We start from the raw sequence: 26,245 nt of genomic DNA, 5'->3' as shown, positions 1-26,245 counted from the left end.
GAAAAACAGCCCCAAAGCATGATGTTTCCACCCCCATGCTTCACAGTAGGTATGGTGTTCTTTGGATGCAACTCAGAATTCTTTGTCCTCCAAACACGACGAGTTGAGTTTTTACCAAAAAGTTATATTTTGGTTTCATCTGACCATATGACATTCTCCCAATCTTCTTCTGGATCATCCAAATGCTCTGTAGCAAACTTCAGACGGGCCTGGACATGTACTGGCTTAAGCAGGGGGACACATCTGGCACTGCAGGATTTGAGTCCCTGGCGGCGTAGTGTGTTACTGATGGTAGGCTTTGTTACTTTGGTCCCAGCTCTCTGCAGGTCATTCACTAGGTCCCCCCGTGTGGTTCTGCGATTTTTGCTCACTTCGATCCTGAACGGTCTTATTGAGGACCTGGATCATTTCTCCAGTTTATTGGTTTTAAAACTCAACTATGATAAATGCACTATAGAACGGATTTGGTTTCTAAAAGACAAACTTTAAATTGCTATGTGGTCTCCCGATTAAATGGGCATATGGTGCAGTTGATGTGCTTGGTGTTCACATTCCTGAAAATTTGAATGATCTTGCAAATATACATTTTGAGAGAACCCTTATCAAAATAGATTGGATGAAAAGGTAAACCCCTGTCCATCTATGGGGAAATTACATTTATTAAATCTCTAGTGATATCACAATTTACATATCTATTCATGGCTCTACCGACTCCAGGAGAATGTTTTTTCAAGTTATGTGAGCAAAAAATACTTCATTTTATTTGGAATGGAAAACCAGATAAAGTGCAATGGGTATATTTATGTAATGAGAGTTTGGAGGGCTAAAACTATTAGATATCAAGGCATTACATTTCTCTCTTAAAGATTCTATTATGCCGAAACTATATCTAAATCTAAACTGGTTTTTCAGTAGGCTACTAAGATAGGCAGATCTATTGTTTAATAGGGGGCTCTTTGCTGTTATACAGATTAAAACTGCCCATATCCGGCCTCCCGAGTTGCGCAGCAGTCTAAGGCACTGCATCGCAGTGTTGCGGCGTCACTACAGCCCGGGGTTTGATCCCACAACCGGTCATGTCCGGAAGTCCCATAGGGTGGTGCACAATTTGCCCAGTGTCATACGGGTTAGTAGAGGGTTTGCCAGGGGGGCTTTACTTAGCTCGTCGTGCCCTAGTGACTCCTTGTGACGTTGCTGGGCGCCTGCAGGCTGACTTTGGTTGTCTGCCACCAATTAAGAATCATAAATGGCTTAAAATAACTAATAAATCATAAAATGTCTCAGTTTCACTTAAGGTCGAGGGTTGACAACTATGCCGCATAAAATTCAAGATAGTTGGGAACAGATTTTTTAATATCCCAATAACATGGCATCTGGTTTATGAACTGATATACAAAACAACTTTTGATGCATTTCAATTTAAGCTATTATATACAATTCTCGCAACAACAAAAAATGATCAGTATATGGGGTATTCAACATTCAGAACGGTGCAGACTGCCATGTGGAAAGAATCAATAGAGCATTTATTTTGTTACTGTCCATCGGTAGCTTGTTTTTGGAGTCATGTCCAGCAATGGTTATTATGCAAATTGTATTGCTGGGGGATTTCAAAGACCCCAGTCAGTCAATAGGAAATATCACTGTGCTCTTGGGTAAATGTTTTATTTTTGGGGCAATTTCAGCAGACATTTTGCAGATGGGGAGGTTCAAGTCCCTAGTGAGACACCATGGGAAAATAGAGGGATGCATTGTGAGAGGAAATGGTCATATTATGATTTTTGGGAAAGATTGGTTGCTCTGTGGCTGTCTGAAGGTTGGAATTGATGAGTGTTGTAATAATTAAATACACAAATGTACAGTATAAATGTTTGAGGTCCTCCAATCAAGGGTGGGGATGGGATTATTATACAGTATGTTTTGCATTTTGTTATTTATGTTTTGGTTTGGTTTCATGCTGTGAGTGTGCTGGTCCTGGTAGTTATGGAGAGCCACAGAATCGTCTAGAATGTAATTGTATGCTGTAGCATTAAGATTTCCCTTTACTGGAACTGAAGGGCCTAGCCTGAACCATGAAAAACGGCCCCAGACCATTATTCGTCCTCCAACAAACTTTACAGTTGGTACTATGCATTCGGGCAGGTAGTGTTCTCCTGGCAGCCGCCAAACCTAGATTAGTCCGATGGACTGACAGATGGTGAACCATGATTCATCACTCCAGGGAACGCGTTACGATTGCTCCAGAGTCCAATGGCAGCGAGCATGACACCACGCCAGCCGACGTTTGGCATTGCGAATGGTGAGTGTGTGGCTGCTCAGCCACGGAAGCCCATTTCATGAAGCTCCCGACTAACAGTTCTTGTGGTGACATTGCTTTCAAACTCAGTTTGAAACTCAGTGTTGCAACAGAGGACAGATGATTTTTACTCTCTACGCACTTGGCAGTCCCATTCTGTAAGCTTGTGTGGCCTACCACTTGCGGCTGAGCTGTTGTTGCTCTTATACGTTTCCACTTCACAGCACTTACAGTTGACCGGGGCAGCTCTAGCAGGGCAGAAATTTGAAGAACTGACTTGTTGGAAAGGTGCCACCCTATGACTGTGACACATTAACAGTCACTGAGCTCTTCAGTAAGGCCATTCTACTGCCAATGTTTGTCTATGGATATTGCATGGCTGTGAGCTCGATTTTATACCCGTCAGCAACAGGTGTGGCTGAAATAGCCAAGTCCACTAATTTGAAGGGGTGTCCACTTACTTTTGTATATATAGTGTCTTTAATTCTTGTCACCCATCAATGTGTAAAGGTGTCGGTAGCCTTGCGGTTAGAGTAACCAAAAGGTTGCTGGTTTAATTCCAATGGCTGAAGGGAAATATTCGGGCGGGAATGTGCCGGCAACCGTAAGGTAACTGCTATCAGAATTTCATGTCCCACCTACTGCCATTGTGCCCTTGAGTAAGATATTCAACTTGTACTTCCAGCCTGTCTTATGAGTGTAATAATCACAATTTACAAGTAAAGTTGCATTGTAGTGATTCATGAGCAAGTGATTCGATACCAGATATTCTAGATTTGATCTCCTTTGTGGGCCATGGTTTTTTCTTGAAACTCAAAAACGATAGAGAAATAAGTTACACCGAGCTGTGGAATTGAAAAAGTCTTCTTTTCAATTCCCACTGATACTCGGAGCATGGCAGGCTTTTGATAGCATGTCAATACCATATATAATTCCTGGGTGAGCACTATAGACAGCTTATCGGGGGACATCAGTTTCAACACTACATGACTCAAGAGGATTTCCATATTTCTTCCGTCCCGGCCTATGCTGCATTTCAAAATCACTGCTTTTTCTCTCTCTCACTCAGACGCTGTTACATCTGTCGTTGAATGAGTGAGACAAAACAAAAAAATATAAACTAACGTAAAGTTCTACAGGGCTAGACAGCTACTGTGCAAAAACAAGATCCCACAAATTCAGGTGGAAAACAGGCTGCCTGGACTGGGGAGGCGTACCGGTGGCACCGGGCAGGTGACACGCACCTCAGGGCGAGTGCGGAAAGGAGGCACAGGACGCACAGTGCTGGTGGAAAACAGGCTGCCTAAGTATGATTACGATAGACAGCTGCCTCTTCGATTGGGAACCATACCCCCGGCCAACAAAGAAATAGAAAACTAGAATGCCACCCAAATCACACCCTGACCTCTACCAAATAGAGAAATTAAACAGGCTCTCTAAGGTCAGGGCGTGACAGACGCTTTTATATTTGCATAGATTTTTCATCCCGGTGGTGGTTGACATTTATTTCACAAACACTTGACATTTGGACATGGCCTCCGCTGCAAGGGGTGTGTATAGAGTTGGACAACTCCCTATGCCAGGCATTGTAAGACGCTGCTTGGTAGGACATTTAGTCTCATTTCAATAAATACAGTTAAAAAAATCCAGAGAGTAGAGTATAGCCAGAATGTACTACCAGCTGGATTAAAAACTCCTTTCTCTCCTCAGACATCAATGGGAGTCTAATACGTTACTAATTGCTAACAGGTATACTACTTTATTTTTTTGTTATAAGCATTTATGACTCTATAATGTCTTATAATTAGGGTTCTGCACTTCTGACTTCTAACACCAAATCAAATTTTATTTGTCACATAGACATGGTTAGCAGACGTTAATGTGAGTGTAGCGAAATGCTTGTGCTTCTAGTTCCGACCATGCAGTAAAATCTAACAAGTAATCTTTCCTAACAATTCCACAACAACTACCTTATACACACACAAGTGTAAAGGAATGAATAAGAATATGTACATAAAAATACATGAATGAGCGATGGCCGAACGGCATAGGCAAGATGCAGTAGATGGTATAGAGTACAGTATACACATATGAGATGAGTAATGTAGGGTATGTAAACATTATATAAAGTGGCATTGTTTAAAGTGGCTAGTTATACATTTATTACATAATTTCTTCATTATTAAAGTGGCTAGAGATGAGTCAGTATGTTGGCAGCAGCCACTCAATGTTAGTGATGGCTGTTTAACCGTCTGATGGCCTTGAGATAGAAGCTGTTTTTCAGTCTCTCGGTCCTGACCTCGCCTTCTGGATGATAGCGGGGTGAACAGGCAGTGGCTCGGGTGGTTGTTGTCATTGAAAATCTTTTTGGCCTTCCTGTGACATCGGGTGGTGTAGGTGTCCTGGAGGGCAGGTAGTTTTCCCCCCGGTGATGAGTTGTGCAGACCTCACTACCCTCTGGAGAACCTTACGGTTGTGGGCGGCGCAGTTGCCGTACCAGGGGTTGACACAGCCCGACAGGATACTCTCGATCTGTCAAAGTTTGTGAGTGGTTTTGGTGACAAGCCGAATATCTTCAGCCTCCTGAGGTTGAAGAGGCACTACTGCGCCTTCTTCACCACGCTGTCTGTGTGGGTGAGCCATTTCAGTTTGTCCGTGATGTGTACGCTGAGGAACTTAACTTTCCACCTTCTCCACTACTGTCCCGTCAATGTGGATAGGGGGCTGCTCCCTCTGCTGTTCCCTGAAGTCCACGATCATCTCCTTTGTTTTGTTGACATTGATTGTGAGGTTATTTTCCTGACACCACACTCCGAGGGCCCTCACCTACTCCCTGTAGGCCGTTTCGTTGTTGTTGGTAATCAAGCCTACCACTGTAGTGTCGTCTGCAAACTTGGTGATTGAGTTGGAGGTGTGCATGGCCACGCAGTCATGAGTGAACAGGGAGTACAGGAGATGGCTGAGAACGCACCCTTGTGGGGCCCCAGTGTTGAGGATCAGCGGAGTGGAGATGTTGTTACCTACCCTCACCACCTGGGGGCGGCCCGTCAGGAAGTCCAGGACCCAGTAGCACAGGGCGGGGTCGAGACCCAGGGGCTCGAGCTTAATGACGAGGAGGGTACTATGGTGTTAAATGCTGAGCTGTAGTCAATGAACAGCATTCTTACATACAGTGGGGAGAACAAGTATTTGATACACTGCCGATTTTGCAGGTTTTCCTACTTAACAATTACAGACCGCTACATGCTTTGTAAGTAGGGAAACCTGCAAAATCGGCAGTGTATCAAATACTTGTTCTCCCCACTGTAGGTATTCCTCTTGTCCAGTTGGGTTAGGGCAGTGTGATTGCGATTGCGTCGTCTGTGGACCTATTGGGGCGGTAAGCAAAATGGAGTGGGTCTAGGGAGTCAGGTAGGGTGGAGGTGATATGGTCCTTGACTAGTCTCTCAAAGCACTTCATGATGACCGAAGTGAGTGCTACGTGGCGATAGTCATTTAGCTTAGTTACCTTCCATGTAGTGTTATTGTTGTCAAGAGGAGTCCGGAGACAATACCACGTAAATTATCCTTACATATTACTCAAAATAATAAAAGTACAAACATGACTGTAAACAAATGCCATTAAGAGCACATGTTCAACTTCATAACAAATATGTTTTCCCATCTCTAGTTAAATTAAGAAAAATGACTATAAAAGTTGACAAGTAGCAGGGTTGACCATAACAAGGTTGATGATTTCATCCTTAATGAGCCATAACTATCACGTTTAGGGAAGACCCAGATACAGACAATGTCAAAGTAACAAAAGGTTATTACTAGAACAGGGGCAGGCAAATGACAGGTCAAGGGCAGGCAGAAGTCAGTAATCCAGGTCAGAGTCAAAAGGTACAGAACGGCAGACAGGGTCAGGGCAGGCAGAGGTCAATAATCCAGGGCGGTGTGACAAGGTACAGAACGGCAGGCAGGGTCAGGGCAGGCAGAACGGTCAAAACCAGGAAAACTAGAATACAGGAACTATAGAAAAAGACAGGAGCAAGGGGAAAAACGCTGGTAGGATTGACGGACAAAACTAACTGGCAACAGACAAACAGAGAACACAGGTAAAAATACTGTCTTCCGCCGAAGAAGGCTCCTCTCCTTGTTCGGTGCGGCGATCAACGATCGACGTCACTGGCTTTCTAGCAATCGCCGCTCCATTTGTCTTGGTTTTTATTCCCCCCAATCATCTACATGTATTTAGCCCTCTGTTTCACAATGTCTTTGTGTGTAATTGTTTGGATGTTATGTGCTTTATTTTCTATGTTTTTTGTGCTTTATACTGTATGTGGAACGTTATTAAAGTGTGCTTGTTACTATACTCTGCTCTTCTGCACCTGACTTCGCCTCCAGTACAGCCACGTAACAGAATTACACACCTTTATTTTTTTAACCTTTATTTAACCAGGCAAGTCAGAACAAATTCTTATTTTCAATGACGGCCTAGGAACAGTGGGTTAACTGCCTGTTCAGGGGTAGAACGACAGATTTGTACCTTGTCAGCTCGGGGATTTGAACTTGCAACCTTCCGGTTACTAGTCCAACGCTCTAACCACTAGGCTACCCTGCCGCCCCAAATGGAGTCAGCAGAAGCAGGTACCCCAGTTAGAGGAGTTGAGGAGCGCTTCCAGGAACATTCGGCCATGTTACATCATCTTGGTGCCATGATGGATTGCGTTGTCCAGACCATGGACCGCTGGGAGAGACAGGAAGTCTCTGGGGTTGCCTCCACCCGTCCCTTCCGGAGAGAATTCCAGTTGGATGCGTCCCTCCCTTCCCTGGGAGTATGATGGGACGGCATCACAGTGCCAGGGATTTGTTACAACTGGACCGCCACCTGGCCACTGTGCACCCAGCTCCCTTGGGAGAGAGTGGCTGCACTCGTCTCCTGCCTCACGGGAATAGTGCTGGAGTGGGCAAACGCCGTGTGTAGAGAAGGAGACACGGCATTGGACCTCTTCGAGGAGTTCACCCGTCGCTTCCGGGCCGTCTTCGACCATCCACCTGAAGGTAGAGCTGTGGGGGAAAGGCTCTTCCATTTGAGGCAGGGGACGAGGAGCGCCCAGGAATTCGCCCTGGAATTTCGGGCCTTGGCCGCCGGAGCAGGCTGGAACATCAGGGCCCTCATCAACCACTATCGATGCAGCCTACGAGAGGACGTCCGACGTGAGCTGGCCTGCAGGGATGCCACCATCTCCTTTGACCAACTGGTGGATTTGTCCATCCGGTTGGATAACCTGCTGGTCACCAGCGGATGTCCATACGGGGCTCTGTCGGTGCCATCTTCCAGCAGCCCCGCTCTGGTGCCCGTGGAATTAGGAGGGGCTGATCATAGGGAGACTGGAGGAGGAGCCATCACGTGCACCATCTGTGGCCGCAGAGGACACACTGCCGGTCGGTGCTGTGTTGGTTCCTCTGGGAGTCGAGGCAACAGGCAGGGCACTCTGGCATCACCCCAGGTGAGTTCGCAGAGTCCTCTGTTGATCAACTGTTTGTGCCTGTTTGTTTCCCTGAGTTTTCTCCACATTGCCAGCATAAGGTGCTCGTCGATTCAGGCGCAGCTGTAATTTTATTTACAGAGTGTTAGCCATTAGTTTAGGGATCCCATTGTTCCTGTGGTTAGACCCTTCCCGGTACACGCTCTGGATAGTCGACCATTTGGGTCCGGGCTAATCAGGGAGGCCACCATCTCCTTGGCCATGGTTATGCAGGGGGATCATGAGGAGAGAATCAGCCTCTTCCTCATTGACTCTCCTGTGTTTCCTGTGGTACTAGGCCTTCCCTGGTTGGCTCTGCATAACCCAACTATTTCCTGGCAAGAGAGGGCTCTCACAGGGTGTTCTCGAGAGTGCTCGGGAGGTGTGTAGGGGTTGCCATTGGTGCTACCACGGTGGAAAGTCCAGACCAGGTCTCCACCGTGCACATCCCCCCAGAATATGCCGATTTGGCTCTCGCTTTCAGTAAAAAGAAGGCGACTCAATTACCACCTCATCGACGGGGGGATTGTGCGATCAATCTCCTGGCAGACGCTGCGCTTCCCAGGAGTCACTTGTTTCCCCTGTCGCAAGCGGAGACGGTGGCTATGGATACATATGTCTCTGAATCCCTGCGTCAGGGGTACATTAGGCACTCTACTTCATCCGCCTCCTCAAGTTTCTTTTTTGTGAAGAAGGATGGAGGTTTACGCCCGTGCATTGACTATAGAGGTCTTAATCAAATCACGGTGAGGTACAGTTACCCGCTACCTCTTATTGCCACGGCGATTGAGTCAATGCATGGGGTGCGCTTCTTCACGAAACTGGATCTCAGGAGTGCATATAACCTGGTGCGTATCCGGGAGGGAGACGAGTGGAAGACAGCGTTTAGTACCACCACAGGGCATTATGCGTACCTCGTCATGCCGTACGGGTTGATGAATGCTCCATCAGTTTTTCAATCAGAATGTCATCAATATACACCACTACAAGATTTTCAGGGACCTGTACGGGCAGGGTGTAGTGGTGTATATTGATGACATTTTGATATACTCCGCTACACGTGCCGAGCATGTGTCCTTGGTGGGTATCGCATTTCCACATCAGGGGTGGAGATGGAGAGTGACCGCATTGCAGCCGTGCGTAATTGGCCGACTCCCACCACGGTAAAGGAGGTGCAGCGCTTTTTAGGGTTTGCAAATTACTACCAGAGATTTCTCCACGTTTTTGGCCATGTTGCTACGCCCATTACCTCACTGCTGAATTGGGAGCCCTGTAAGGTTGCAGGGCTTTTGGGCAGCTAAGACCTCTGTTTACTTCAGCTCCCGTGCTGGCCCATCCGGATCCCTCTTTGGCATTCATAGTGGCGGTGGACACGGACTCGGCTGTCTGACTGGAAAGTACTGGTGGCCCACCTTGGCAAAGGACGTGAGGGTTTTCCTCCAAGACACCTGCCCAGAGGTAAGTTACATCCCTTACCCGTTCCACAACGACCCTGGTCACATCTGTCAGTGGATTTCCTAACAGATCTTCCTCTTTCACAGGGAAACACTACGATCCTGGTCGCTGTGGATTGTTTTTTTAAGTCCTGTCATCTCCTCCCTCTGCCCGGTCTTCCTATGGCCCTACAGACTGCAGAAGCTCTGTTTGGAAGGCGTTCATGGAACGTCTGGGGGTCTCGATCAGCCTTACCTCAGGTTTTCGCCCCGAGAGTAGCGGCCAGGTAGAGAGAGTCAACCAGGTTGTGGGCAGGTTTCTGCTGTCCTTTTGCCAGGACCGGCCGGGGGAGTGGGCGGCGTACGTGCCCTGGGCCGAGATGGCACAGAACTCGCTTCACCACTCTTCCACTAACCTCTCCCCCTTTCAGTGCATATTGGGGTACCTGCCGGTTCTGGCGCTGTGGCATCAGGGTCAGACCGAGACTCCTGCGGTGGACGACTGGTTTAGGCGCGGAGCAGACATGGGAGGTCTGCCCGTGTACACCTCCAGAGATCCGCGCGTCGCTTTATAACCTACGCGGACCGTCACCGCAGCCATTTAAAGTCCTGAGGAGGGTGAACGAAGTATGTTACAGATTACAGCCCCTCGTTCCATGTGTCTGTCCTCAGGCCAGTGGTGGCTGGTCCACTCCAGGAATCTGAGGTGCGGGAGGTCCCTCCGCCCCCTTTGGACATCGAGGGGGCCCCAGTGTACATCGTTCATTCCATCCTGGAATCGAGGCGTCGTTATTAACTTAAGGGGGCTGAATAATTTTGCACGCCCAATTTTTCAGTTTTTGATTTGTTAAAAAAGTTTGAAATATCCAATAAATGTCGTTCCACTTCATGATTGTGTCCCACTTGTTGATTCTTCACAAAAAAATACAGTTTTATATCTTTATGTTTGAAGCCTGAAATGTGGCAAAAGGTCGCAAAGTTCAAGGGGGCCGAATATGGAGTGACCTGACTTCGCCTCCAGTACAGCCACGTAACAAATACACTGGGGATAATGGGCAAGATGGGCGTGACATATATAAGTGGACTAGAAAGCGTTGTCGCACAAAGGCCAGGGTAAGATGGGGGCAAGGGTGACAGGCAAGCCTGGAGGAGTGGGCCCACTCCAGAACCGAGGAGCGGACCGGGTGAAAAGCAGGGCCCATTTAGCTTGCCTGGAATTGAGATGCTTGACAGTGCAGAGAAATTCCAGGTTCTTGTGGTCGGTCCACACAATGAACGGATGTTCCTCCCCCTCCAGCCAGTGCCTCCATTCCTCCAAATCAGTCTTCACCGCGAGAAGCTCACGATTCCCCACATCGTAGTTCCTCTCCGTGGCATTGAGGCAATGGGAGAAGAGAGGAAAAGTTAAAAGTTATCCATATGACCCACCAGAGTACTCGCTCCTACCAGTGAGCCTGGTCTTTTAGTGGACAGGTGGAGACGAAATGGCAGCAGCTACTCTTTCTGGGGTCCAAACATATTTAACCACCTATATTACACATAAAACAAAAACAGTACATCATATAACATTGTTACAACACTACATATCTACAATACAAAATGTTTAATACCACCATACAACAATATCACATGGGTATCGCATGTGTCGGTACCTTTGCGTGTGTCTCTTCACATTCCCTGTTGTCCCATAAGGTGTATTTTTACCTGTTTTTAAAAAATCGGATTCAACTGCTTGCATCAGTTACATGATGTGGAATAGAGTTTAATGTAATCATGGCTCTATATAGTACTGTGCACCTCCAACAGTCTGTTCTGGACATGGGGAATGTGAAGAGACCTCTGGTGGCATGTCTTGTGGGGTATGCATGGGTGTCTGTGTGCAAGTATTTTAAAACAGACAGCTCGGTACACTTATCTTGTCAACACCTCTTACAAAAACAAGTAGTGATGAAGGCAATCTCTCTTCCACTTTGATCCATGAGAGATGATTGACATGCATGTCATTAATGTTAGCTCTCCGTGTACTTTTAAGGGCCAGATGTGCTGCCCTGTTCTGAGCCAATTGCAAGTCCCTCTTTGTGGCAGCTTACCACACTACTGAAATATAGTCTTGGTGTGACAAATCTAGGGCCTGTAGGAGTTGCCTTGTTGATAGTGTTGTTAAGATGGTTTTAGCTACTGCTGTATCAATATGTTTTGACCATGACAGGTTACAATCCAGGGTTACTCCAACCAGTTTAGTCTGCTCAATTTCCACATAATTCATTACAAGAGGTAGTTGAGGTTTAGGGTTTAGCGAATGATTTGTCACAAATACAATACTTTGAGTTTTGGAAATATTTAGGACTAACTTATTCCTTGCTACCCATTCCGAAACTGACTGCAGCTCTTTGTTAAGTGTTGCAGTAATTTTAGTTGCTGTGGTAGCTGACGTGTATTGTGTTGAGCCATCTGCATACATAGACACACTGGCCTTACCCAAAGCCAGTGGCATGTCGTTAGCAAAGATTGAAAAAAGACAGGGCCCTAAACAGCTACCCTGAGGAATTCCTGATTCTACCTGGATTATGTTGGAGAGGCTTCATTAAAGAACACCCTCTGTGTTCTGTTAGACAAGTAACTCTTTATCCACATTATAGCACTGGTGTAAAGCCATTACGCATACGTTTTTCCAGCAGCAGACTATGATTGATAATGTGAAAAGCTACACTGAAGTCTAACAAGAGAGCCCCCGCAATCATTTTATTATCAATTTCTCTCAGCCAATCATCAGTCATTTGTGTAAGTGCTGTGATTGTAGAATGTATTTTCCTATAAGAGTGCTGAAAGTCTGTTGTCAATTTGTTTACTGTGAAATAGCATTGTATTTGGTCACAATTTTTTCCCGCAGTTTACTAAGGGTTGGTAACAGGCTGATTGGTCAGCTATTTGAGCCAGTAAATCAAGCTTTACTATTCTTGGGTAGCGGAATGACTTTAGCTTCCCTCCAGGCCTAGGGCACTCACTTTCTAGTAGTCACACCCCGTTCTGTTTCACCTGTCTTTGTGCTCGTCTCCATCCCCTTCCAGGTGTCGCCCATCTTCCAGGTGTCGCCCATATACCTGTGTTCTCTGAGAGTTAGTTTTGTTCGTCAAGCCAACCAGCGTTTTTCCCCTAGCTCCTGTCTGTTTCTAGTTTTCCTAGTTTTGACCATTCTGCCTGCCCTGACACTGAGACAGCCTGCCGTTCTGTACCTTTTGGACTCTGATCTGGATTACCGACCTCTGCCTGCCCTTGACCTGTCGTTTTGGTGGCCCCCTGTTCTAGTAATAAACTTTTGTTACTTTGACACTGTCTGCATCTTCCCTAAACGTGATAAGTAGGCTTAAATTGAAGATGTGGCAATATAATTCGCTATTATCCTCAGTAATTTTCCATACAGATTGTCAGACCCTGGTTTTGTAAATAAAGCCAGTTTGTTATTTAGAATGATTTATTTCTGTTTTTAGAGGGAGATCCATCGGGAGTGGCCTACAGTACTATAGTAAGAGCAAAATAATCCTAACAAAATAAAACAAAAACCTTAGTGTAACAACAGTTTTAGCAAGTAATACTGAAGTCGTGCACAATTATCAGTTTCTATTTAGGTTTATGTTGCCCTTTCATTGTCAGTTAGAGACACATTAGGACCCAAAAGCATAATCAGTGCTCTAACTCCACCTTGCGCTGGTCTGGAGCAATGAAGTGGTGAAGCAGGGTACCGTACTAAACCACAAATTACATCTAAGTCCCGAAGCATAAAATCAAAACCTTTAGCGGGGCAAACACTGTACCCAGGTTTGATAATCTTGCCAATGAAAAAGTCATTAAAATAGCTTGCAATATCAGTGGCTTGTGTGATAAATGAGCCATCTGATTCAATGAGTGATGGACTCTAGTTAGCCTTTTTTCCCCAAAATGTCATTTAAGGTGCTCCAAATCTTTTTACTCTCATGCTTTATATAATTTATTTGGTTTCATAGTAATTTATTTTTATTTAGTTTCGTCACATGATTTCTTAATTTGCATTATGTTTGCCAGTCAGTTGGGCTGCCTGTAACGGCGTTCTTCGTTTGTTGAAAGAGAGTCGGACCGAAATGCAGCGTGGTGGTTACTCATGTCTTTAATGAAGAAAGTGACGATACATGAAATAACTTAATAAATACAAAAACAACAAACGGAACGTGAAACCTAATACAGCCTATCTGGTGAACACTACACAGAGACAGGAACAATCACCCACGAAATACAAAGCGAACTCAGGCTACCTAAATACGGTTCCCAATCAGAGGCAACGAGAAGCACCTGACTGCTGATTGAGAACCGCCTCAGGCAGCCAAGCCTATACAACACCCCTAATCAGCCGCGATCCCAAATACTACAAACCCCAATACGAAACACAACACACAAACCCATGTCACACCCTGGCCTGAACAAATAATTAAAGAAAACACAAAATACTAAGACCAAGGCGTGACAGAACCCCCCCCCCCCCCCCAAGGTGCGGACTCCCGGACGCACCTCAAAACCATAGGGAGGGTCCGGGTGGGCGTCTGTCCATGGTGGCGGCTCCGGCTCGGGACGTGGACCCCACTCCATAAATGTCATAGTTCCTCCCCTTCGCGTCCTGGGATAATCCACCCTCGCCGCCGACCATGGCCTAATAGTCCTCACCCAGAACCCCACAGAACTGAGGAGCAGCTCGTGACTGAGGGACAGCTCGGGACTGAGGGGCAGCTCGGGACTGAGGGGCAGCTCGGGACTGAGGGGCAGCTCGGGACTGAGGGGCAGCCCGGGACTGAGGGGCAGCCCGGGACTGAGGGGCAGCCCGGAACTGAGGGGCAGCCCGGAACTGAGGGGAAGCCCGGAACTGAGGGGAAGCCCGGAACTGAGAGGAAGCCCAGTACTGAGAGGAAGCCCAGTACTGAGATGAAGCTCATGTAGGCTCCGGTAGATCCTGGCTGGCTGGCGGATCTGGAAGATTCAGGTTGACTAGCAGATCTGGAAGATTCTGGTTGACAGGCTGGGTGGGCGTCTGTCCATGGTGGCGGCTCCGGCTCGGGACGTGGACCCCACTCCATAAATGTCATAGTTCCTCCCCTTCGCGTCCTGGGATAATCCACCCTCGCCGCCGACCATGGCCTAATAGTCCTCACCCAGAACCCCACAGAACTGAGGAGCAGCTCGTGACTGAGGGGCAGCTCGGGACTGAGGGGCAGCTCGGGACTGAGGGGCAGCTCGGGACTGGGGCAGCTCGGGACTGTGGGGCAGCTCGGGACTGAGGGGCAGCTCGGGACTGAGGGGCAGCTCGGGACTGAGAGGCAGCCCGGGACTGAGAGGCAGCCCGGGACTGAGGGGCAGCCCGGAACTGAGGGGCAGCCCGGAACTGAGGGGAAGCCCGGAACTGAGAGGAAGCCCAGTACTGAGAGGAAGCCCAGTACTGAGATGAAGCTCATGTAGGCTCCGGGAGATCCTGGCTGGCTGGCAGATCTGGAAGATTCAGGTTGACTAGCAGATCTGGAAGATTCTGGTTGACAGGCTGATCTGGAAGAATCTGGTTGACAGGCTGATCTGGAAGAATCTGGTTGACTGGCAGATCTAGAAGATCATGGCTGACTGGCGGATCTAGCTGCTCTATGCAGACTGACAGCTCTGACTGCTCCATGCAGGCTGACAGCTCCTTGCAGACTGGCTGCTTCATGCAGACTGACAGCTCTGACTGCTCCATGCAGACTGGCAGCTCCTTGCAGACTGACAGCTCTGACTGCTCCATGCAGACTGACAGCTCCTTGCAGACTGACAGCTCCTTGCAGACTGGCAGCTCCTTGCAGACTGACAGCTCCTTGCAGACTGACAGCTCCTTGCAGACTGACAGCTCCCTGCAGACTGGCAGCTCCTTGCAGACTGACAGCTCTGACTGCTCCATGCAGGCTGACAGCTCCTTGCAGACTGGCAGCTCCTTGCAGACTGGCAGCTCCTTGCAGACTGACAGCTCTGGCTGCTTCATGCAGACTGACAGCTCTGACTGCTCCATGCAGGCTGAGAGCTCCTTGCAGACTGACAGCTCCTTGCAGACTGGCAGCTCCTTGCAGACTGGCAGCTCCTTGCAGACTGGCAGCTCTGGCTGCTTCATGCAGACTGACTGCTCCATGCAGGCTGACAGCACCCTGCAGACTGGCAGCTCAGGCTGCTTCAAACAGGCAGGAGGCTCCGGCAGCGCTGTAGAGAAGAAAGGCTCTGATAGCGCTGAACAGGCGGGAGACTCCGACAGCGCAGGAGGGAAGGAAGGCTCTGGCTGTGCTGAACAGGCGGGAGACTCCGACAGAGCAGGAGAGGCGAGGCGCACTGTAGGCCTGATGCGTGGTGCGGGCACTGGTGATACTGGAGCGAGGACACGCACAGGAAGCCTGGTGCGGGGAGCTGCTACCGTAGGACTGGTGTGTGGAGGTGGCTCTGGATAGACCGGACCGTGCAGGCGCACTGGAGCTCTTGAGCACCGAGCCTGCCCAAGCTTACCTGGCTCGATGCCCACTCTAGCCCGGCAAATACGAAGGGCTGGTATGAACCGTACCGGGCTATGCACCCGCACTGGAGACACCGTGCGCTCACTAGCATAACACGGTGCCTGCCCGGTCTCTTTAGCCCACCGGAAAGCACAGGGAGTTTGCGCAGGTCTCCTGTAAGCCCCCCCCCAATAATTTTTTGGGGTTGCTTCTCGGGCTTCCTTGCCAACTGTGTTCCCTCGTATCGCCGGCTCCTATCTCCTGCTGCCTCTGCTTCCTCCTTGGGGCGGCGATATTCACCAGGCTGAGCCCAGGGTCCTCTTCCGTCTAATATCATCTCCCAAGACCAGAAGTCCTTATATCGCTGCTCCTCATGATTAACAGGGAGAGTTGGCCCAGGTCTGACTCCTGACTCTGCCACTCTCTCCCTGAGCCCCCCCCCCCCAATACATTTTTTGGGGTGACTTTCGGGTTTTGCTCTGCGCCGCCGTGTTTTCCTTTTCGACTCCATTCGCCTATAGCCTTCTTCGCACTGCTCAAGCGAATCCCATGCGGGCTCCTGCACTCTCTCTGGGTCGGCCGCCCACCTGTCGATTTCTTCCCACGTCGTATACTCCATGCCATTGCTGTCCATAACGTCCTCCTTTCGCTGCTCCTGCTGTCGCTGCCTGTTACCACGCCGCTCGGTCCGTGTGTGGTGGGTGATTCTGTAACGGCGTTCTTCATTTGTTGAAAGAGAGTCGGACCGAAATGCAGCGTGGTGGTTACTCATGCCTTTAATGAAGAAAGTGACGATACATGAAATAACTTAATAAATACAAAAGCAACAAACGGAACGTGAAACCTAATACAGCCTATCTGGTGAACACTACACAGAGACAGGAACAATCACCCACGAAATACAAAGCGAACTCAGGCTACCTAAATACGGTTCCCAATCAGAGGCAACGAGAAGCACCTGACTGCTGATTGAGAACCGCCTCAGGCAGCCAATCCTATACAACACCCCTAATCAGCCGCGATCCCAAATACTACAAACCCCAATACGAAACACAACACACAAACCCATGTCACACCCTGGCCTGAACAAATAATTTAAGAAAACACAAAATACTAAGACCAAGGCGTGACACTGCCAGATTTATTTGCTATACCTTTTGCCTCATCCCTCTCAACCATACCATTTTTTAATTCCTCAGCAATCCAAGGGGATTTAACTGTGTTTTCAGTCATCTTCTTAATGAGTGCTTGCTTATTAGCAACTGGAATAAGCAATTTCATAAATGTGTCAAGTGCAGCGTCTGTTTGCTCCTCATTACACACTACAGACCAGCAAATATTCTTTACATCATCAACATATGAATCACTACAAAATGTATTTTATGACCTTTTCTACACAATATTAGGCCCAGCCTTTGGAACTTCTGTCTTTTCGGTATGTGTTATTACCATGTATTGCTACCGCTGTATCATCAAAAGTATTATCTAAGTGAGTTTCAGAGATAGTCAGAATATGAATGTCATCTGTTACAAGCAAGTTATTGACTCCATGGACCTTGCTTCTCAGGTTGCAAATGAGCTATTTTTAGCACTTTTCTGGGTTGCTTGATAGTTAATGCTTTACTGGAAAGCTTATCAGAAGTAGACTTGCTCATGTTATTTATATTGGAGCTGCTCACAGTGGTCTTCCTGCTAGGGCACACCGTCTCAGTGCAAACAGTGTAACTCTGGTTCATAGGCTCATGATTACTGCATACAATTGCTGTAGGATCAACAGAGGTATTCAGGGAAATTAGGGGGACATAAGTTAAGTTACTTACAGTACATTGTGTCTACATGCCAATCAGACAGTCACTGTAGGAAAATGGGACAAAATCTCAGGGAACACAAAGGATGGAATTTACCCGCGCTGATGAAGCCTTAATCAAGCTGAAAGAACCTCTCCTGTCAAAGGTCTGCGAACATTATGTGTCATGGAGATCTCAGCGGACAAAGGGGAGCACTGCACTGAGAAGAGGCTAGAGTGACAAAAGCACTAGACGAGCACTGTAAGCTACATACAGGCAACTGCCAGCACAGGCCTGTCCTGGGATTAGTGCTTGAGATGTGGGGCAGCAATTTTCTCCACAGATTCCTGCCCGAATACACGTACCTATGAAAAATACACAAATAATGTGAGATCAATAAAAGTAGTGACAATCATGTTGGAGGTAAATTAAATAATCAAAATATGTGTTGTATTTGCTTTACATACAAAGTGTTGTCATCGATTCCTTGTAGAGACGCCACACTGCTGCTTTTGTCACATGAGATGGCATTAGCTTTCCACCAAAGTGTTTGTGTCCTGGGTGGCATCCTGGTAATGCTATTGCATTATCCTCTGCATCGCTGCAAGTCCTCATGCTTCAGGTGTTATCTGTGCTTGCTTGGGCCAGCTCTCTTTTTGATGGGAGACATTAGACCATTATCCTTGTTCTACAGGTCTTTTTGATGGGAGGCATTAGACCATTCTCCTTGTACTACTGGTGGAGGATAGTCAGGCTTGTTCTACTGATTCTGAAAGACAAATTCCAGATATAAATATTTTAGCATTATCATACAATAGATGGTTGTAATCACCACCAGACACACCTGGCTAACTTGATGGGTCATGTAAGTCTTTTGTTTAGACATGTAGCTAGCTGGCTAAACAATTAACCATTATCCCAACCCATAGAGTACTAGCAATACAAAACGATTGCTTCACGGCAGACTGCAACCCCTTTCACTAGATAAGACGTCCTGTTCTGTTTGCACAACTTGTTGTGTCAAGTCACTCTGGTTCACACTGACCATGTGCAATGCCATAAGAATCATCACATCTTTCTCCCTCTCTGTCACGGATGCCCTTAGTTTGAAGATGTAATCCGGAGACATGTGTTTTATGCAACAGCCTTCTGTGTTCTCTTTTCGACTCCCTCCGCATTTACAATAAAAAGCCAAATTTGTTTTATATTTTTTTAAATGTTGTATTTTGTTATTGAATATCCAAAACATACAACGTGCTTGCAGTGAAGCCGCTCAACAACTACACCACACCAGGCATCCAACAGACTCGCATTCAGAGTGACACACAGAAGCATCCAGGGTCAAAAAAAACGGGGATGCAAACCTTCCAAGATCCCCCACAGTTTCCAATAGCTGACCCCTCCCACAGTCACCCCCCCCCCAATAAAAATAAAAATAAAATGAATTCCATTCACCACCCCTATGCACCATCAACCAAGAAAATTAATTCCATTCCCCCACCCCTATGCACCAACAACCAAGAAAATGAACATGATAAAAAAGAAAAGAACAATGCAAAAAAAAAAGACATCAAGGACAACTATATGTGTTTGAGTGCATGTCTGGCACTATTTACATATATGTGTGTCCGTGTATGTGTCACGCCCTGACCTTAGTATTCTGTGTTATTTTGGATAGGTCAGGGTGTGACATGGGTGATGTATGTGTTTTTGTACTGTCTAGGGGTTTTGTATGTTTATGGGGTTGTTTACTATCTAGGTGTTTTGTATATTTATGGTTGCCTAGATTGAGAACCAATCAGAGGCAGCTGTTTATTGTTGTCTCTGATTGGGAACCATATTTAGGCAGACATATTCTTTGGATAATTAGTGGGTTATTGTCTATGTATTAGTTGCTTGTCTCTGCACTTATTATATAGCGTCACGTTCGGTTTATTGCTTTGTAAGTTTGTTCAGTGTTTCTTTGTCTTCATTACAGAAGTATGTATTCATCTTACGCTGCGCCTTGGTGTCCTCCATATAACGAATGTGACAGTATGTGTGTATTTGAATGAGAGTGTGTATACGCATGTGTACAAACACCTGCAACAGCATCAGCATCAGCCTCAGGCAAACTGGCATTTTCTGTAAAAACAGTGTCATTCAAACTTACTTTTTATATTTTATCTTTGACCATCCTTCTATCTCCTACCCAGCAACTCCACATCCCAACCCTCAGCCCATCCCCACCGCCCACCCTCTTTGGATTTCTTCGCAAAATATATCTTTCAACTATGCCTAACGTACAATTTCTATCCATCTAATCGAATAGAATCCACAGATTGCGAGTTGAAGATAAATACTTTTACTGAGAGTATTAGTATATTAGTAATTGACCCGTTCTCTCCAGATCTCCTAACTGTACTATTTCTAGGATAAATTTTAGATCAATGTTATGCATTTTCAGCCATTACTGAAGCTGAGACCAGAAACATTACCTGAGGGTAATCCCAAAATCAATGGTCTAATGATTCTGTATCCTCACAACAAAATCTGCAGAGCTTCGATGATTTTATGCCCCAAATATTCAACATTTTGCAGGTGGCAAGAATTGTATATAATAATTATTGCTCACTTAATCGAAAATGAGACATGGCAATCTGCAAAAAGGCAGTTTTTAAACAATGGATGAGCTTTTCTTAGTAATCTACTTGAGAACCACTTAGGGTTCAAGTAAAACTTTTGAATAAGTGAAGCTTTTAGAGAGAGGTTTAGTGCTTTTATATTTAATAATCTCAACCCACCCAGTTCATATTCATTATATAGATAGGCACGCTTTATTTTGTATGGTTTAGCATCCCAGATAAAGAAAATTATTTTTTGCTCATATGATTTGAAAAATGAATCAGGAGTAGGCAGCGCCATAAGTACGTGAGTAAACTGAGATATGACTCAGGAGTTAATCAGGGCAATTTTTCCATGGTTGCAGGATCTTGTCTATTTTTACAAGTTTTCTATTGAAATTCATTGTGGAGAGCTTATTTATATCTTTTGGGATATGAATACCAAGTATGTCAACTTCACCATCAGCCCATTTTATAGGTAAACTGCAGGGTAATATATTTTGTATTTTATAAATAAAATCCAGTCTTTATCAAATGCCTTTTCAAAATCTGCTATAAATACCACGCCTGGCTTCTTAGATGTTTCATGATGTTCTATTATTTCTAGTAGTTGTCGTATATTAACTCCAATGTATCGTCCATGTAAAAAAACAGTCAGGATGAGCAATACCTGGTAAAACCCTTTTAATTCTGAGTGCAATGCACTTCGCTAGTATTTTTGCATTGAAGTATAAGAGACCTCCAGTTTTTAGATAAACTTGATCATAATATCTGGGTCTTGTTTTAACCTCTCTGCGCACGAGGTAGCGGGCTGAAATTCCACAACATACGGTGATCGCTAAATAAAGAGTCATATTAAACATTCATGAAAATACAAGTGTCTCACATGTATCGAAAGCCTAGAATCTTCTTAATCCAACTGTGTTGTCAGATTTAAAAAAGGATTTACTGTGAAATAATACGATGTGATTATCTGAGGATAGAGCCCCATAAAAAAAAATATTTCAACCAGCACAGACTGTCACGCCCTGGTCGAAATATTTTGTGTTTATCTACATTTATTTTGTCAGGCCAGGGTGTGGCATGGGTTTTTGTATGTATTGGGATTGTAGCTAGTGGGGTGTTCTAGTTAAGTCTATGGCTGTCTGAAGTGGTTCTCAATCAGAGGCAGGTGTTTATCGTTGTCTCTGATTGGGAACCATATTTAGGCAGCCATATTCTTTGAGTGTTTCGTGGGTGATTGTCCTTAGTGTCCTTGTTCCTGTCTTTGTGTTTGCACCAGATAGGGCTGTTTCGGTTTTCATATTTAATTATTTTGTCGTTTCTTCCTTCATTAAAATAACATGAATCATCATCACGCCGCATTTTGGTCTGACTCTCCTTCACCACAAGAAAGCCGTTACACAGACTAACAAAATCACAAACTGCATTAAAATAAATTGTTTACCTTTGACGATCCTCGTCTGTTTGCAATCCCAATGATCTTTTGTTTGATAAAATCAGTTTTTATAGCCTATTCAAGGGTAAATACCTACACAAAACTTGACTTTTCCAGTCATGTTTGGTTTCATTGCAATCAACTGGTTTGTTTGTAACAACCAAACTTGATGGGCCATTTCGCGGGACGTATTGACTGAAAGAAACCGATTTGATGACAACAAGTAATGACATCACTGTGCACCAATGATATGACCACTGTTTCGTTGATTGACTGTATTTTAACCCAATGACCACTGATAGTCTTGAAATCTAGTTGTGTAGATAGCCAATGAGCTGAGGTAAACGGCAATATGAAATGGTTATGTGTTGGAAGTAAATCTATGTCGTAAACTCCAGCGTAAAGTTCGCTATTGAAGTTTTATACCGGAAGGAGCTATGCATATTACGCACTGCATTGCTTGGTAAACGCGCAGATTCATCTGTTTATATATCAATCATTATGGCGACTAAGTCAGGGAAAGGTAAATCGAAGTCTAGATATACAGGTGTACACACAATTTTAGAAGAAATTGATCGGAAAAGTGAGACAGATATTGTTGTAGGACGATTCATTTAGCGATTCCCAAGTGGAGGAATATTTTTTTGAACGGAGAGGACATGTTTTGGACTGGTAAGTTCTTGTTTGAAATTATTTTTTTTAAATTTTAGAAGCAATATATAAAAATGTAATGTAATTAAATGTGAGATGCGTGTGTCTGCCGCCCCACCCCAACCCACATGAAATAGCCTATTTGAGGCTGTTGAGGGGAGGGCAGGCCCAAAACAATGGCCAAAGTGAAATGGAGACAGTAGATACAGCTGGTCTGTTGTAATATAATAAAGACAGTAGATCTAGCAGGTCTAAAATATATTCAACCTTATGTTCCCTGTACCCTATATATATATATATAAATAATATGTTTATTATACCTGTTTATTATACCTGTTGATACTCACTTTACAGCAGAAAGAGACTGCTATGGCACCTGGCATCAGCAGCACAATATTGTGTAGAGCTTTGGCAAAGTGGGTGGGGTTATATCCTTCCTGTTTAGCCCTGTCCGGGGGTCTCATCGGATGGGGCCACAGTTTCTCCTGACCCCTCCTGCCTCAGCCTCCAGTATTTATGCTGCAGTAGTTTGTGTCGGGGGGCTAGGGTCAGTTTGTTATATCTGGAGTACTTCTTATGTCTTATCTGGTGTCCTGTGTGAATTTAAGTAGGCTCTCTCTAATTTTCTCTCTCTCTCGGAGGACCTGAGCCCTAGGACCATGCGTCAGGACTACCTGTCATGATGACTCCTTCCTGTCACCTGGCCTTGCTGCTGTTCCAGTTTCAACTGTTCTGCCTGCGGCTATGGAACCTGAAACTGTTCATATTTACTCTAGAGGTGCTGTCCTGTTGCATCCTCTACAACTACTGTGATTATTATTATTTGACCCTGCTGGTCGTCTATGAACGTTTGAAAATCTCGGCCATGTTCTTGTTATAATCTCCACCCGGCACAGCCAGAAGAGGACTGGCCACCCCTCATAGCCTGGTTCCTCTCTAGGTTTTGGCCTTTCTAAGGAGTTTTTCCTAGCCACCGTGCTTCTGCACCTGCATTGCTTGCTGTTTGGGGTTTTAGGCTGGGTATCTGTACAGCACTTTGAGATATTAGCTGATATAGGGCTATATAAATAAATTTGATTTGATAGAGGACTGATGGTCTTCCAAATATTGAAAGTGTGTAAATAGTTACCCATGTTATTTTGTAAATCTATATATGTTTTTCTTCATATTTCTTTCTCCATTTTTTTGGGGGGGGGGGTGCTAGACTACCATTTTGTCATTTTGTATATAGTTATTTGTTTCAAAATGTATTATGTGAAGGCCAATTAGATGATGATCCGATCGCATTCTGTCTCCTATTGAAACTTTTTTAACCTTTAATGCAAGATAAAGAGAGACAAGAAAGTAGTCAAGATGACAAGTTTGATTAAGTCTCTTCCATGTACATCACACTAGGTCAGGATTTTTTTAGTCTCCAAATATCCACTATTTCTAATGTGTCCATAGTATTTGTGATTTCCTTAAGGGCACAGTGATAGTTTGTAGAGCGATGTCCTTTGAGGTACTTAACAGTGTGTTATATTCTCCTACCATAATGATTTGATAATTTGTTGCCTGTAGGTTCAATAAATTGATTTAAATATTTTTGAAGTATGGATCACCCTGATTTGGGCCATATAGAATAATGAGCCAAATCTCTTTTTCGTCCACTTTCCTATTCAAAAAGATCCACCTTCCTTGCGAATCATTCCTAACTATTTGCACATTCAGATCAACATTTTTGTTAATTAATATCATCACACCTTTTGAGTTCCTTTGTCCATGACAGAAAAATATTTCCCCACCCCATTCCTTTTTCCACACAACTTCATTAGGATGTAGAGTGTTTCCTGTAAACAGTATACAGTATGTTACATTCCTTTTCTTTTAGCCACGTAAAGACTGATCTTTTTTTATGATCTGCTAAACCATTACAATTATAACTGGCTATATACGTATTTCACCCCTTACCGTAACTAGATACTATTCTCAGTCTAAATTGATCATAGACTCCTTCATCACCCGGTTTTCCCTGAGTCGACAATCCATTTTAGAATCGTGGCTTTTTACCTTGGCTGTGAGTGCCTTGTATGGCCCAATACATCACTGGGGCCAAGCTTCTTGCGATCCAGGACCTATATACTAGGACAGACACGGAAGACTTACTTACCGTTGATGTAGAGGCTAGTGCTCTGGCTGGAATCCATGCAACACTGGAAAAATATTATGAGGGGGAGTTTGGAGTTCCAGAGTGAAATTCTCACGCTCCTTGGAGTCCAAACTCCACTATGGCCAAGACCAAAGTGCTGTCAAAGGACACCAGAAACAAAATTGTAGACCTGCGCCAGGCTGGGAAGACTGAATCTGCTATAGGTAAGCAGCTTGGTTTGAAGAAATCAACTGTGGGAGCAATTATTAGGAAATGGAAGACATACAAGACCACTGATAATCTCCCTCGATCTGGGGCTCCACGCAAGATCTCACCCCGTGGGGTCAAAATGATCACAAGTTATATTTTGGTTTCATCTGACCATATGACATTCTCCCAATCTTCTTCTGGATCATCCAAATGCTCTCTACCAAACTTCAGACGTGCCTGGACATGTACTGTCTTAAGCAGGGGGACACGTCTGAAGTTTGGTAGGGAGCATTTGGATGATCCAGAAGAAGATTGGGAGAATGTCATATGAAACCAAAATAGAACTTTTTGGTAAAAACTCAACTCGTCGTGTTTGGAGGACGAAGAATGCTAAGTTGCATCCAAAGAACACCATACCTACTGTGAAGCATGTGGGTGGAAACATGCTTTGGGGCTGTTTTTCTGCAAAGGGACCAGGACGACTGATCTGTGTAAAGGAAAGAATGAATGGGGCCATGTATCGTGAGATTTTGAGTGAAAACCTCCTTCCATCAGCAAGGGCATTGAAGATGAAACATGGCTGGGTCTTTCAGCATGACAATGATCCCAAACACACCGCCTGGGCAACGAAGGAGTGGCTTCGTAAGAAGCATTTCAAGGTCCTGGAGTGGCCTAGCCAGTCTCCAGATCTCAACCCCATGGAAAATCTTTGGAAGGAGTTGAAAGTCCGTGTTGCCCAGCAACAGCCCCAAAACATCACTGCTCTAGAGGAGATCTGCATGGAGGAATGGGCCAAAATACCAGCAACAGTGTGTGAAAACCTTGTGAAGACTTACAGAAAACGTTTGACCTCTGTCATTGCCAACAAAGGGTATATAACAAAGTATTGAGATAAACTTTTGTTGTTGACCAAATACATATTTTCCACCATAATTTGCAAATAAATTCATTAAAAACCCTACAATGTGATTTCTGGATTTTTTCTGTCATAGTTGAAGTGTACCTATGATAAATTACAGGCCTCATCTTTTTAAGTGGAAGAACTTGCACAATTGGTGGCTGACTAAATACTTTTTTGCCCCACTGTATATACACATATCTTTTTTGAGTGTATATCTATCTATCGTCTATGTCCTTAATTAGTATATTGGAGGAAATGTTGCTTAGTTTTTGAGCAAAATCCAAGCTGTAATGCATCCTGACGTCTTTGCTTGCTGGTTCAGTAGAGGCCCCCAGAGACAACTACACGTCTTGGCAGACAGCTCACTCTAAACATGCAGGAGATTCTGCTCTTGCTTCTTCAGCTTGGCTGACTTAACAGCTTCTGGCATATCTGAAGACCTGATAGTTGCTCCTCTGGCACTGCCAGCACAGGTCTGTCCTCGGCTTAGCGCTTGAGATGTGGGGCAGCAATTTTCTCTACATATTCCTGAAGGAAGATAGCTCGACTACACGTACCTCAGGAAAATACAGAAAAAAATGTGAGCTCAATAAAAGTAGTGCCAATCCTGTTGGAGGTCAATTAAATCATCAAATGTGTTAATGCTTTACATACCAAATGTTGTCATTGATTCCTTGTAGAGACGCCACACTGCTGCTTTTGTCACATGAGATGGCAGCAGCTTTCCACCAAAATGTTTATGTCCTGGGTGGCGTCCTGGTAAT

The sequence above is a fragment of the Oncorhynchus kisutch genome, linkage group LG30, assembly GCF_002021735.2.
Source record: "Oncorhynchus kisutch isolate 150728-3 linkage group LG30, Okis_V2, whole genome shotgun sequence".
Lineage (NCBI taxonomy): Eukaryota > Metazoa > Chordata > Actinopteri > Salmoniformes > Salmonidae > Oncorhynchus > Oncorhynchus kisutch.
The sequence above is the reverse complement of the archived record's forward strand: the minus strand, read 5'-3'. Positions refer to the sequence as shown.